A 16,280-nucleotide genomic window follows, 5' to 3' on the forward strand; every position below is an offset into this window, starting at 1 on the left:
TGAAAAACAAATCCTTATCACAGCCATGGGTACCACAGCGGCAGTCATATTGCTGATGTTGCACAGAACCACAGCACCACCCACCACAACACCAATGGACTTCTTCCCAGACTTAGTGGGTGGGTCCAAGGTTTCTCGTCTTCTCATCTTCTCATCCCTATTACTTCAGATATTACCCACACCACTGGCCGTTGAACGAGAGACGACCTTGGTTTAGCCTCCCATATTATCACAATATTTGCTCATCTGGGCTTATTTTTTCAAGCCTACACTTTGTATGTTCGAAATCCGGCAGGGCCCTTCTTCATTCCGAGGTCGATTAATGAGTGCCATCACATTGTGTATTCATTTGTGTCATTTTATGTGTGAGGCTGTATGGTTTCATGTTGCGCGCTGCCATTTTCATGCTCTTTTGGTGCGGACCAGTCCTCTCCTCCCTCACCGCCTTCGAGGGCCATCAGAAATCGCTGTACGAGCCATGTTGCTCAAGTTGGAAAGAGATGCTGTAAAAATGATGTCCATCAGGTTATAAGGATGAGAGATGACTCAGAGGCTGGTCCAGGGGCCGGCTGAAGATATGCAAGGGCCGCTGGTAGCCTATTTCAACATATTACAGATGGGACATACAGTCCGAGGCACCCATAGGGTGCTTCCATTACACTGGGGTCAGGGAGGGGACGGGGCACAGATTGGTAAGGGGCGGGTAGCCAGTGGGGAGTTGAAGCACCATGAGCTGAATTGCTCTTTGTGAGCAAGGGGATAAAATAGACGAGGTCAGATGAACGCTGCTGGATACGGAAAAGTCCAAAAGAGGTGACAGCCTGAAGGCAAAGGCAACCTGTACCATGTGCAAACATCTGCCAACAAAGGGCAGAAACGCCCCCCCCCCCCCCATCGCCCCACCTCCCACTCCAAGACTCGGGCCCATGTTAACTGAAAGATTGAAAGGCCCCGAAGCATCCCTGGCCTGGGCTGGTCAGTGCAGTTAACATACATTAGCCAGGGGACGCACCGAGCATCGGGAGGCTTGTGGCGGACGCTGCCATAGCCGCATTGCTCAGCAGGCCTCCCTCGTCCCAGGTCTCCCATTCCCCACCTACAGTAGGGACCAGCCGGGGGTGCCCCTCCCCAGACTTGCAGACGCCAGCCTCAGGAAGTGGGAGGAGGGGAGGGAACCACAAGGTGCTAAAAGGGGCGGTAGGGGGGATAGAGGTAGCTCATCCATGATTATGTTCTTCTAAGCCCCGTATGGTGGGCAAAGCAGCCTCATTCCCGGATCAGCTGAGGGCAGGAAGAAAAACGTGCCGGTGTGCCCAGAGTTGAGCGAAGGAAGGTCCAGCAGCAGTGATAAAGAGCGTCGATTAGGCGGATTGCACGTAGCGAGCACGGAAGGGGCAGGCCGACAACAAAGGGAGCAGCGCGCTTGCCATGGAATGCTGTTAATGCTAAGCGCGAAGGGGTATCCGGGACAAGTCACACTAAAGAAGTTTATTGTTGACCGGCGGCACCAAGCCTCGTGGCCAATGACGGCCAGTGTGTGGGGAGAAGGCCGAGGGGTGACGGAAAAGGTGGCACGGTGGCGGAACCATAAAAAGTTCTGTCAAAGTACATAGGTAAAAGATGTGCGCACAACGATCTTGGGTAATTTGCTAGCCCGGGGCAAATCGGGGACGGAGGAAGGTTATCCAGCTTGTTGTTCCCGGTGGTCGGAGGCAGATAGGGGACTGAGGGGTGAGTTACCACAGCGCACGGAGGCAGAACGCTTTGGCTTAGGGTGCACATTTTGGGCTTGACTGGTGCGCGACGACGACGTCCGTCAAAAAGCGATGTTACAGGTACCCTTTTCGTAACGACGGTGTTTCAAGCGGCATGCCATGAAACGAAGTGTCAAGTAATGTGCAGCTATGTTTTACTGAATAAAATCCCTCATCATGCCATCGAGACGCACGTGGTGTGTAATCTTTCAGGGGGGGGGGCGGGGGAGACGTGGTGCAGGGAAAGTGTAAGGCAGTGGTCTTCAAACTTTTTTGGCCAGGGCCCCCCTGAGCAAAATTTGGGCAGGTCGGGACCCCCCAGAAATGCCAAATGGACAGTATATATTGCGCGCCGTCACCTGCTCTCATCAAAGTCGCTGGGCTCCCTCATCCCACTCCTACCCAGTCGCTGGTCTCTCCCCACCCCATCACACACCCAGGGCTCTCCCCACTCTGCTCCCATCACTATCCCATGGTTCCCGCCCATTGTGCTCCCACCATAGTCCCTCGGTTCCCCCATCCCGTTCCCAACACAGTCTGAGGGCCAGTGGCGGCTGGTGAATCTTTTTTAAGTGGAGGGGCATTAAGGGGAGGTTCGGGGGGGTTTCCCCCTGTGAATTTTTTTTTAAATAATAGGTTAAAATGTTGCATTGTAGAGCATACTTTTAACAAAAAATGGGTAAATAGCCAAACAGTTTGCAATTGTTGCTGGGAGTCCAGGGGGCAGGCATTGATATTTTATTTCTATCGCGCTCGTACACAAGTGTTTCAGAGCGTGACAAGGCAAGGGAGGGGAACAGAGGAGAATAAAACAGCGATCTTACTAGGCCCAGTGACATTGAGAACGCGCAAGTGTGAGGGGAAAAGTGCATGGAAGGGGGGAGAAGTGGAAAGTGCGAAGCAGAGGAGAAACAGATAAATAACAATAAATAAATAATAAAGGCAACAAACAGTGGTAGTGCAGCCAGCAATTTGCAAGTGCTACGTTTAAGGCAGCAGACAGGGTAGGTCTGATAAGTGCAGGAAGAAAGATGGTTCTCCTCAAGTTTTAGAGTGGCAGGGCGCTGTTCCAGAGGGAGGCCCCAGCCGAAGACGCAGATCTACCCCCAGCTTGTTTCTTTGATAAACGACTGACCCTGAGGGAGTTGGAGGTAGAGGAGTGAAGAGCTCGAGAGGGGAGGTATTTGCGGAGGAATAGCTGAAGGTATTTTGGACCCAGGCCCCAGAAAGCCTTGTGGACAAGGCAGAGGGTTTTGAATGATAGATGTCCGGTAAAAAGATACCATCCCTGTCCCCTGGGCCCCACTGGTCCTAACACAATGAACATGATTATGTGTATATGCAAGGCGCTGCACATTCATACAGCAATCACTCTATCATTCACATGAGCATCCATCACCATACACTCACTCATAACGCATCCATACACATGTTTAAATAAAAACAATGAACATAAACGTACCTTCTGCATTGGCCTGTGTGTGGGTGCTGAAACGGCCTGCTCCAGCTGCTCTGTCCGTATGTGCGAGGAGGCGCAGGAGCTCCCCCTCGGACATACAGACATGCAGTGCCCCAGCCAGCATTTCCAATGAGCTATGCAATGCTGGCGAAGCAAAACGCCCCAGCACTTGCATGGCTCAGTGAGCATGTGCGGCTGGGGAACTAAACTGAACTGTCAAAGGGAAACAGTGTTTCCCTTTGACAGTTCAGCCAGCCCAGGAGCACTCCATTAGCTGGATAAAGCAGCCGAGGGAGTGCTCACTGTTTCACTGGGCTGGCTCCTTAGCTCCTCCATAATGGGTGAGGGGCCACTGGGTGGGCGCCTCTTGCCATTATGGATGAGCCGCCAGGCTCGGACAGGCCTATAGGGCAATGCCTGTACCAAAAATGTAAAATGCTAGTTTGGGCCAATCAAAATGGGCCACCATTTTGGCCAATGTGGACCATTTTGATGAGTTACTTAACTATGCAGTTAGTAATGTTGACCATTGTTGCTGAATATATCACAATTTACTTACATTTTAACACAAAGCACCCCTTTGGGTACTATTGAAACAGTGGGCTTCATAACTACTCTGGCGGTAGCTGTGCCGGTAAAACCGGCACGGCTGCCACTGGAGTTGCATCCGGGTCTGGCACCCGCGAATGGGCAATTACTAGGTCATGCCGAGTTAGGCGGACATGATAATTGCCCTTTCGAAGGTGCCGGTAGATCCCCATTCCCATTTGAGCCCCATATGGCTCAAATGGGAATGGGGAGCTCGGATGCACCGGCACCGTTAATAACGGTGCCGGTGCATCCGACGAGCTGAGGTCAGACCTGGCGGGGGCTGTCAAGCACCCACGAGCACAACTCTTACTATGGCGGAACGGTAGCAACGGTGCCGGTAGCTTACCAGCACCGTTGTTACTGGTCCGCCATAGTAGTAATGAGGCCCAGTCTGTGACTAAAGGAATGAATATCCATTTACAACTGTGGGCCACATTTTCATTGTTGCCTGAGACAGTTTCATGCTTCAGCCCGCCCATGTGGGCCACCCCTGCCCATTTCTTCCAATCTAAAAAAAAAAAAAATCTTTTTTCATGCTGAGCTCTCAGGGCCCCCCTGGGATGCACCCGCGGACCCCTAGGGGGTCGCGACCCACAGTTTGAATACCACTGGTGTAAGGGGACACATGAGGTCGGGGTCTTGGCGCGAGACAGGGGGGGTGATGCGAGGACCTGATGGTTGCCAAAACGCAACTGAGTGTACACTGGGAAGGGTAGGATTAGGGGCATGCCGGTACAGGCAATTGTAGTGCATAATGTGCTGGCCATCGGAGGGTGTTGGGGTTGGCATCCGGCATGGGGTATTTCCGAGGTGTGGGGCAGAGAATGAATTGGCAGATAAGGCGCACAGCGTTGGAAGTTCAGGGGACGAGTTGCTACAGCTCAGGGGGGCCGGATGCGGCATGGAGCAGGGTGCTAAATTTGGGTTTCACAGGTGCGCGGTGAACACTAAAGACTAGAGGTTATAGGTACCTATTTACATAACAATTGTGTTTTAAGCTACATTACACGAAATTAATTGTTGAAGTAACGTGCAGTGAGGTTCCACGTAATGAACCGTTTGTCATGTCTGCAAGACGCATGTGGTGTGGAATTTGTAGGAGAGGAGACAAGGTACAGGGATAGGGTTAGAGGACATGGAAAGTTGGGGTGGGGCTTATGGTTTTATTGACAGATGCACGCCCATGGGCTGCGCAATCTAATGCGCCTACTTTGAGGCGTTCAGCTCTTGCCTGGAATGGATACTGTCCCACTTAATACAAGAGGGGGGGGAGAACGCATTACTTGGACGGCTTCCTATTCGTAGGGCAGGCAGGGTCGAACGTATGCAAGAGGCTCCTGGTGGGCTTCACCGAATTGTGCATTGAACTAGGAGTGCAACTGGCGGGGGAAAAGACGGAGGGCACCTGCACACGACTTACATACCTTGGGATTGAAATAGATACGGTAGAAGGGGTGACGAGATTACCACAGGAGAAAGTCACTGCGTTCTATGAAAGCATTATGGCCATTGTAAGCAAGGAAAAAGCAACCCTGAAGGTGATACAGACATTTCCGGGGAGGCTGAACTTTGCAGCTAGAGTAATACCAGTGGGAATGGCCTTTCCACGCCTCCTAGCGGCAGCCACAGGAGATTAATGGAAGGGAGGTACATGATTTGTCTCAAGGTAGGCTTAAAAGAAGACTTAAGGATGGGGTATGCATATGGCATGTGCCTTGGGTTCCCTGCGACCAAGAGAAATTATTTACTGATGCATCAGGCAGATACGGTTTCGGAGCGTTCTTAGGCCAAGCATGGTGTATGGCTGATTGGCCTAACAAGTAGGTGAAAAAGGGGCGGTGCAAAAATATGTGTGTTTTGGAATTATTTCCAGTACTGGTCGCATTACGCACTTGGTCTGATAAACTGACTTAAAAAAGGCTTACAGTCTGGTCCGATAACATGGCTGTGGTCCATGCAATCAATAATCAGCACAGTGCGCGACCAAGTCAGGGTTGGTGAGACACTTGGTGCGGGTAGGACTCCAATGTAACACAGAACTGAGGGCCAGACATGTGCCAGGCATTCACAACACAGCAGCTGACGCGCTTTCTCGTTCACAGATGGCAAGATTCAGACAGGCTTGGCCTCTGGCAGAGAGGGAAATGACAAAGGTTGACAAGGGACTATGGGAATTGGTGAAGTGGAAACAAGAATGAAGAAGATGGCAGAAGAAGCGCTGGTGGGTGGAACCAGAGGGAGATACAAAAATTGCATCAAATATTTTTAGGAAATATCACCCGAATCTGGCAGACAAAGGTGGGAGAACAGAGTGAATGCTGGTGGACCCAACTAAGAGCTTCCACATCAAAACAGCAGTAAGAGGTTGGGACACAGGCGGCCTATCACAATCGGAACATTGCAATTACTGATGGACAAATTAGAGGGCGTTTGCAGTTAAATTCTCGAAGTAATGTTGTTCAAAGCTTGTTTCTTGGCAGCATTAAGGATCAGTGAGTTGGCACCCAGATCCAAAGACGATCGTAGCAATAGGGCATTGCTGGGGGAGGACATCACGATGGAAGGAGAGGCAGTCAGTGTAAGGATAAGGAAATCTAAAACGGACCACGCATGAGAAGGCAAGGAACTGGTGTTAAAACAGATTGGGAGTGGACAGGTACTATCCGGTAGCACTAACCAGGGCTCATTGAGAAGTGAGACCAAGGGCAGGCGGATATTTCTTGATGCACAGGGATGGTACACCCTTGACCCAATATCAGTTTAGAAAAGTACTACAGATGGCGCTGCCCGAGCCAGAAGGACCCACCGGGAAATACACTTTGCACTCCTTCAGAATTGGTGCGGCCACAACCGCGCAGAAAGAAGGGCTAGGAGAAGAGGAAATAAAGAACACAGGGAGGTGGAAATCCGGCAGGTTTAAACTATACATCAGGCCAGGCATGACAAAGTAATGAAAATAACAATAAACAAAAAAATTAATTTTTTTTAAAAAAAGGTGTGTTATTAAACATGTGAATGAATGCTCTGGTTTCTTCATCAAGGGTGGAAACGGCTGCCAGTGGGGGCTGCCTTGGGGCTGTCGAGCAAAAATGCATACTATGAAGGTTGGGATGGAACGAATTGAGTAATACGGTTCTTATTTTCTCCTCAGGGACGACAGTGGTATGGGTGATGGGCCACTCCTTTATCACAAGAGGGGATAGAGGAACCGGTGAAGGAGAGTGGAGTCGCAATCTGGGGCTTGAAAATACAGAGTTGCACTGGTTGGGGAAGGGAGGAATGTTATGGGGATATCTGGAGAGAGAAGTTAGTCATGAAATAGAAAAGTACGGGGCACCGGACATATTGGTTTTACACCTGGGGAGGGAACAATTTAGTGGAAATGGCAAGGAACTGGTTGCTGCAACAAATGACAGGCACTATGGTGAGACTGGGAAATGTCCTGCTCACCACTGAACTAATATGGTCAGAGATTATCCCACGGCAGAACTGGAGTGGGCGTGCAGCCAAGAGGGGGTGGAGGAGTAGAAGGCAGAAGCTGAGCTCAGAATTAAAAAAAATCCTAACTGGGTTGGGCATGGGTTGTGTAAAGCACATGTTAATTACTCTGAGTATACAGGGATACTTCGCAATAGATGGGGTGCACCTCTCTGGGGTAGGGATGGAAATCACTGGAATGGGCATCAGGGAGGCGCTGGAAAGTTTGGGTTGCAAATACAGAGGTAGGGCAGGAAGTATGGTACAGTAACCAAAAAAAAAAAAATAAACAAAAGTATTGGGATGGTAAGAGGGTCAAGGCCAAATCATGCCAAGGGAAAGGCAACTGATCAGAGCTAACGGAGTGCCAAGAAGGGAGGAGACGGGCACCGAGTAAGGTTAAATAGGCCTATGAACGGAAATGTTGCGATAAAATGTCAAGAGTCATGGGCAAACCAGTATTGAGGGAACCAAAACATTTGCTACTAGGGGTATCAGATGAAAGCGACTTGTCCCGATACGAGAAGTTGCTCTGGTCGACCGTCATGGCAGTACTTAGAAGGAACATTGCACAATTGTGGGGATCAGCGTTGACACCAAGCTACGAACAGTGGGCCATAGACGTGGATACGTGCGCAGCAATGGAACATAGAGTATACGCAGTGAGGGGGTGCCCTCAGAAGGCACACAAAATATGGCAAAGATGGGAGGAAGCCCATCGAGCCACCCAAGGAGCAACAGAGACTTTATTCCCGCAGTAGACCGTGCAAACCCACTCAGGGGTATTAGACATGTGCAGAACGGCCTACAAGAACCCTCAGTTAGTTTTTGATGATCCCGGGGCTGTGCCCCCCCCCCTGTTTTGTTTTCCCTTTTCCCTTCCTCAATGTAAAGTATTATCAGTAATGTTTATTCATGTATATAAAACCAATAAAAATTGTTTGATTAAAAAAAAAAGGCCTATGAAGAGGCAGGTGGGGGAACTCTCTGGCGCTGTGAGCCACCCAAGAGTCGTGGCAGGGGGACTAGCCAACTGGCAGTAGGGGCTGGCAGTCACAAGGTAACAGGGCGCAGGGGTATCCAGTTAGTCGGGAAAAGGGGTAAGGGGCCAAAGGTACGGCAAAGCGGTGCAGCATCTTTGGAGTTGGTAGAGGATCACTGGTCAGTTACCATGGGGGAGCAAAGGGGGAGGAGAGTTGGGGGGTGGATGGGCAGTGAGCTGGGAACAACCCCCAGGGGAATGAGGAGGGGTCAACGGGGGAAGGGGAAGGGAAGGGGGCAAGTGCAACGGGGGATGAAGGAGAACAGGAAATCAAAAGGGGGCATGTAAGAGCGTAAGTCACACAAGCAACAGGGTGCAAGTAGTAGGCCGGGAGACCGGGTGGAGGAGGAAGAGGGGAGGTACCAAGTGAAGGGAGGGGTGGGGAGGCGAGAGAGTTACAGGCCGCGGGTGCGAGGAATAAGACAAGGACCTAGATGCTGGGTGTCGGTGGATGCAGGGGTTGGGTGAAGGAAAGGTTTAGAGCACTTACACCTGGCCACCAGGGAGCAAAGCAGGGAGGCAGGCAGCAGAGGTGGAAAGCTGGGTAACGATCATGCACCTGGAAAAGTAGTAAAGTGGAATCGGCTGCAATGGGAAGCCATTGCCGAATTGGGGAGTGTGTGAAGTTTGTGAATTAATAAAGTGGAAAGGTGTTGGCTCCGCACAACGGGGGCTGCCCACCATCAAGTGGGGAAGTGTAAGGGTTTGTGGCTCAGAGTAGAATCCTGATGCTGTATTACCAAGTAACAAGTAACAAGTAACAGAGCACCTGTAAGCTACCTCCTGCTTAATAAAGAAACTGCGGCCTGTTCATCCACAACCCGATTCAGTGTTTTATTTCTGGGGGCTGTGTTGGTGGAGGGCATGGCAAAGGGTAAATGTGTATGTCAGAAATCCGCGGGAACACTTGAGCACGTAGTGCAGCCGAAGATTTCTTCCCAACAATACCACTGACTGGCTGTAAAACAGACAGCAAATGGTATTCCTTGAAAGATGGAAACCCACGAACACACCAGGAGGATCACCCACAAAGGCGGAGTCAGCAACATCAAGCACCTAGGAGAAGAAGTCTGGGTTTAGGACTAGCATAATTCTCATAACCATACAACATTAGATTTGGGTATGAAACCCACCTTAGATTGAAGGAGAAAGGCCTGGAAACTTGGTAGTAAGATGTGGTTATGGTAGCTTGTGTGGTGCTCTTGTTCTATGGTTGAAAACAGAGAAAATGGAATAAGGACTGAGAAATTAAAACTAGGGCTGTCAAGGAATGGTGCATGCAAGTATTGATCTTAATGTAGTTCAAAAGGACAAAGTAGCTCCACACCAGTGAAACAACCAGCCCTACTGTGTCCAACGGAACGAGGCCTCCTACGAACAGTCTCTAGTCCACAAGAACACCTGACGGAATGAGGACGAACAGCTGCGTGCACAAGGTAGGAAGTCTCTAGTTCGTGCGCAGCAGAAAGGGAGAAGGGCAGTTGCCTCACAGTGTTGCATAGAAGATGTTCCAGGTAAACATTGGAGATTCACACACCAGGTAAGTCTAGTACAATGCCAGCTCTGTAGCCGCAGCAAGCAGAACTCCAGGAGGAGCGAGCAACCGGTGAACCTAGCAGGCAAGGGTGAGGCAGAGGAATCCGGGACTCGAGCCGAGGTCAGAAGACTGAACGGACAAAAATCCAAGCAACGTAGCAGATGAGGAGTAGAAGCAGGCACAATCCAGGTAACGTAATCTGGGGTCAAAGAGGAATCTGGAAACCAAACAAGACGAAGAATCACCAAACAAAGCACACTTCCGCAGTTTCAGAACCATGGTATCAATGGGAATGTGACGCTAAATAGATCGCGAAAGGTCACATGATACATCCACATTACAACGTAATGACCCCACCAATCACGGCTGCCACAATTTCCAGGGCAACCTCCAAGTACAGCCGTAACATCCTGGGCGCTGAGCCTCTGGGAAGTGTAGTGTGAAACATGTAATGGGATGAAACAAATTTGTGTGCAGGGAGAGATGCCGGAAAACAGCTGAGTTGGGGGTGATGTAAGGGTGTGTTTACCTAGTGAATGTGATGTTACGGGCAAGCTAGATGAGGTGGCCAGGCGCTGCCTGTGTGGTCTGAATCTCGTGGTGGATGGAATCCTAACAGTGTGTAGGGCACGAAAGGTAAACAAGGTGGAATTGGAAACCACGCAAACCAAATGCAGGGCCCCGGGGAGGGCCGGTGTGGGTTGTTGCAGCTGAGCACAATACCATTGCATGTGATTTCTGGGCTTTAAGATAAAGAGCAAAGCCACTGACATGAAGATGTACAAGAAGCACCTTGAGAAGGGGTGGTTGGTGAAAGTTGGCTTAATGGAGAAGGGCATCTGCATAGCTGCCAACTGACCGGCGATTAGCAGGATTGGCCCTCAATAAAATACAAGACCTCGGGTAGCAAAGGTGTCTGGGAAGGGGTGCAGGGGGCGAGCAGGGGGAGGGACCCCAGTGGGCAGGGCTGGAAGATCAACAAGTTCATCACGTTACTGAAGTGGTGGTCCTTTTAAATGCAAAACATGCCTTTCATCTGCTAAAAGGGCTTTACTGCGGTCTGCTTCTGCCAATCACAGAGCTTTGACATCCTGTGACCTATTAAAGTTTGCATATTTTGCAGCCCAGAATAAAAAAAATGTAAAGCCTTGCCACCTTCTCTACAAAAAAACAAGTGATGTAGGTACTTTTGAGTCAGGCACACAAGTTATTGGTGGGGGTGGGTTGAAAATTATGCTAATTTCTGAAAATAAATAAAGTAGTAGGGAGACAGGTATACAAGTGGTTCAAAATGGCTTCATTGTAAGTCCAGATCATCGCGTTTGCTCCTTCACTACATATATTACTTACTGAGCTGAGTTTCAATTTGTCAAGAAAGTCACAGATAGCAAACGCACATTTGCAAAACAGTTGTGCCAAAGATCACACGACGTTGCAGTGCAATCCCACTACTTCTGAATTCCTTCTAAAGGGTAACTCAAAAGTACAATGCAGTGCACACTCCCTCGGAGTAATGCAAATGAGATGAATTGGTTGTTTGCTAAACTAGGCTCAAATCGTTCAACTTTATTGGGGTACATTTATTTTGCTACACTATTATACACTATTCCAAAAAACACGTAAATAAAAGTAAAATGTGCTTGCTTCTAAATCTAATGCAATTGCCCTCAATGTAGTGCGCCCACAGCACATTTTGTCTTTTAGTGAGGTGGTTGGAGCTATGCAAATTATGCCCATTTTTGGGCCATGCGAGTGTGGCCAATGCACAAGTGACCCTCAAGCCCAGGAATGTCATTTGGGGGTCGCCAGGGGTCGCAGAGGTCTCCCTTGCTATCCCTGTGGTATCTACTTGCTACCCCTAATGGAAGCTCCAGGGCTGTGGCCAGTACCATGTGGCACTTTGTTTCTGCAGTGACTGACGTTCAGGCCTCTTAAAAAAACATGGGGTTCCACAAGTCTAACACTTCGAGCGGTGACCCTAAATAAGAAAGAAAAGGAATAAGTAATTTGCCTTTCTGGAATTCATACAATAATTGATATACTCATGTCGGTCTAGAAAAATTGATACCTCTCATGATTGACGGCAAACGTATTTTGGTGGCGGCCATTTTGATGTAACAAGGATCGCCATTTTGTTTTCTAACGATTGCTCATTGCTTTCTGTTCAAATTGCTCCACAGCACATTTTCTGCTTACACTGCTCGACTGTTAACATTGTTGTCTGAACGTGAAAGGACAAGGCCGCAAGGCCGCGAGGCTAATATGAGTTTGTTGAAACACAACGTAGGCAGCTCCGGGGAGGAATGCCTGGCTCCCTCCCGAATGTAGCCTTGAAGCAGAGCTGCAGGGCATTTAATCATTTCACAGCTGCCAGCCAGTCTCGTTATATGGTAGAATATGTTAGAATAAAGCAGCTAAAGGCTTGAATTATGCTCTTCTTACGGCCCCCCTTTTCTGAGCCCTGTAGAGTGTGTTGGCTCCCAGGACACGAATAGCACCTCATAGATAGCAAGGTCTGGAATGTGACTCTTCCCCCGTATGTAGCTCGCTTACGAGAACAGAAGCACTGTGTTCTGTTCAACAAAGAAAATATGTCTCTGCACTTGCAAGGTTGCATATTGTTAGTAGAATAGATATTTGAGGGTGTCATATTCGTCGGAAGTGTCCATCATCAAACCGAGTTCAAAGAAACCCAATAAAGGGGGGTGTTAAACATGTCACAGCTGATTGTATGATATGCATTTTGTATATATGTAACTGATGTACGTAATTCGCTCTCTTGCGTCCCTCGAGGTCTAGAGATGCACGTCGCGGGGCGTGAGACCGAGTTGGCCAACTGAGACTATTTGCTTTGCAATAAACCCTAGCTTTGGGAATACAACCTTGTGTCTGGCGTATCTATCGTGTGTGGTGACTTGCCTTGTTTCCATAACGCGAGGGACCCCTAGGGGCCCCTTTCACTCATTAAAGGTTTATTTCAGACACACTTCAGGGGGTGAGTCACTGATTTAGCCTGTTCTGAAACACCTCAAATTCACAACACAGACTAAAACATCTGAAAAGCATTTAGATTAGAATAAGCATCTATTTCGGACTATGCATTTTGCTTTTCGAAAGATGCAGTTATAGCATGTTTTTTCTGCCATTGTCTCTGTTGAGATCATCACACGACGTTCCATCCCGGTGTCCTCGGTCACTTGACAAAATCCTTGTGCCTTAAAGCTTGTGTACAGTGTAGAAATGTTTGACCATAGCACATAAAGTGGCCCTTGATTTCATTATGCCACAGTTCATGCTTTGTTGTAATGCGTCTATCTTTCCCATCTCCCTGGCATGCTGTTCAGGATGTTTGTTTGTAACAAGTGCCCAGAGTACGGGATGTTGTGTGAGTACGCTGCTTTCCCTATTTTGCCAACGTCTGAAGCCGGAAAAGTGGATCCACGCAGGCTTGACATGTGGCCAACTTCACACCAGACATGCAGATGACTGGCCTGCTGTTACATCTCAGTTACCAGTTTAATGGTATACACTTCAGAGTGTTATTTGCTTTCTGACTTTGAGAACATTCAGACATTTAATTGCTCATTTTACTATAGCCGGTAAGATACCTATAGCTGGTAAGATAGCTCAGTGGGTTGAGTGCTCGCTGCTGTGATGTGTGTGTGTGATCTGTAGGTTGCATGCTCCAATCCCGGCAAGGCCAACTCAGCCTTTCATCCTTCTGAGGCCGATAAATGAGTACCAGCACAGGTCGGGTGATATTGTGTGTATATTTTTCTCTATATAAAGTGCTTAAGCTTAAGTGCTATATAAGAACACATCATTATCATTTCGCCTTGGACGTCTGCTTGCATTCACAGTAATTTGGTAATATGGGCCTATACACTCTGATATTAACGATACATATGGGGATCCATTCTTGTATGAAATGTACATCACATTAGTTTGTTTGTTTGTTTATTTTATTTAGTATAGCGCTCCAGACCCAGGGGTAAATGGGCGCTTAAGGACAGGTTACATAGTTACAGTATTACAGTATATATAAAAAAAAAAATGCAATTATACAGTTGTGGCGGTAACATGCCATATGCAGTACATAAGCAGGTAGTTAGATTTCATGGTTAAACATTTCAGGGTATGTACAATATATACAGTTAGTAATAGGTTTAGTCTATCTGTGGGTTTCCTTCTCCAGAAGCCAGCTAATGACTAATTTTCTGAACAATTGGAAGGTTTTGGCCAATTTAATACTCAGTGGCAGGGTGTACCAAAGTTGAGGGGCAAGGACAGTGAAACTCGAGCCCCCAGCTCTTTTGGTGGTGAATCTGGGCACGGTGAGGCAGAGAGTATTAGAGGATCTAGTGATTCTTGTGTTTGGTTTTAAGGGGAGTTTGTTGGTGAGGTACGGGGGGCTAGGAGGTTTAGGGCTTTGTAGGTAAGGCAGAGGGTTTTAAGTCAATTTTTTGTTGAATGGATAGCCATTTGCAGGATATTCGTATGTGGGAGATATGCTCTCTCCTGGGAATATTTAATTCTGCTCTCAGCACATTATTTTGGAGGATCTGAAGTTTCTTGATTATAGCTTGGCTGGCACCAAGGTAGAGGCTATTGCAGTAGTGAAGCTTTGATTGTATGAGGGCCCTAGCCAGAATGAGGCAGCTGTTCGTGGATAGAAAAGGTCTGCAGGCCCTAATTTGTTTTCCAGTGTAGGTGGTGGCTGAGGCGGTCATATTAACTTGTTTGGAGAGTTTGGTATTGGCGTCGAGGTAGAAGTCTAGGGTTTTCACATTTTTCACGACTGGGATGGTGTTGCCATCTATGATGAAATTGGAGTAATCGGGGCTAAGTTTCTGTAAGTTGTTAGGAGATCTGACTAGGAGGAGCTCGGTCTTCTCATCATTCAGGCAGAGGCCGTGTGTGGCCATCCATGCCTGAATGATGGCAAAGATTTCGTTAATCCTGGTGGCGTCTGTATTGTAGTTGCCAGAGACGGTGAGGAGTATCTGGGTGTCATCTGCGTAGTTGGTGTTGGTGACACCCAGATGGTCCAGCTTATCAAACACAGGTTTTGTAAAGATGGTATAGAGGGTGGGGGAGATGCAGGACCCTTGTGGGACACCGCAGGTGATGGGGATGGGGTCTGCTGCAGCCACAGATGAGAAGACCCTCATAGTTCTGTTGGCTAGGAAAGATTGTATCCACATGACAGCAGAGGGGGAGAAGTGGGCAGCATCTGAGAGGTGGTTGCAGAGTATTTTGTGGTCAATCAGGTCGAAGGCTGCTGAGAGGTCTAGGAGGAGTAGGATAGCTGCTTTGTTTTTGTCCTTGATGTCATCAATCTGACTTTTGAGGTCAACAAGGGCAGTTTCTGTTCCAGGTTGAGGACGAAAGCCAGATTGACGCAGGCCTAGCAGTTGATTGGACTCTAAGTAATCTTGAATTTGCAGGTAGGCAACTCTGTCGAGGATTTTTAGCAGGCAGGGGACCGTGGTGATGGGCCTGTAGTTGGTGGGAATGGCAGGGTCGAGAGATTGTTTTTTTAGAAGGGGGAGAACCCATGACTGTTTCAAGTTGTTAGGTACCGAGTTGGTCGAGGAGGATAGGTTTACTAGTTTGGAGATGAAGGGGGCTAGGTCTCGCGCAGCATCTTTGATGATCTGGGCGGGGCAACTGTCCCCTTTGCAATTAGATGGTTTGAGGATGCTATGATTTTTTGGATTTCGGGTATAGTGACCATTTTGAATGTGAAGCCAGAAGTGTTGCCAGTTAGGGTGGGTGTGCTAGGTATGAAGGCGTTACTGTTTGAGAGTTGTAGTCTTTTGGACTCGATTTTGTTTTGAAGACCAGTGATTTTGTTAGCCAGGGTATTTTGGATGCTGGTGCACCATGGCTTGTCCTTCACACAAGTATCGGTCGGAGGGTTGGGATTTTCTAATTCCTTCAGGATGGTGAATAGCTCTTTAGCAGAGGATTGGGCATTATTTATTCTAACATTGTAGGCTTCCTTTTTGGTGCGGATTATCTCTTTCTTGTAGTGGGAGGAGATGCTCATAAGATTGGATTTGTTTTCTGCTGAGGGGTTAGTTTTCCATAGGGTTTCCATCTTGGCTTTCTTTTTTCTAAGAGTTTTGAGTTCCGGTGTGTACCAAGGGTTCAAATGGGCTCTAGGTTTACCTTTGCGTAGCTTTAGTGGGGCAACGGCATCAATGGCGCTATTTAGGGCATCATTGTAAGTGTTGACTAGAAGGTTAAGGTCAGCTGTGACTGGGAGTGTGTTGAGGAGGGGGAGGATCAGAGGAGTGAGGGTCTCCGCAGTCATGTTGCGCTTGTTTCTAGTCAGGCAGGATGGTGTGAGGGGGCGCTGCTTGGGGTTAGGATTGTTTAGGTTGATGTCGAATATTATGAGGGAGTGGTCAGTCC

Source organism: Ambystoma mexicanum, chromosome 8, assembly GCF_040938575.1.
Source record: "Ambystoma mexicanum isolate Mex_15411 chromosome 8, UKY_AmexF1_1, whole genome shotgun sequence".
In the NCBI taxonomy this organism is placed as follows: domain Eukaryota; kingdom Metazoa; phylum Chordata; class Amphibia; order Caudata; family Ambystomatidae; genus Ambystoma; species Ambystoma mexicanum.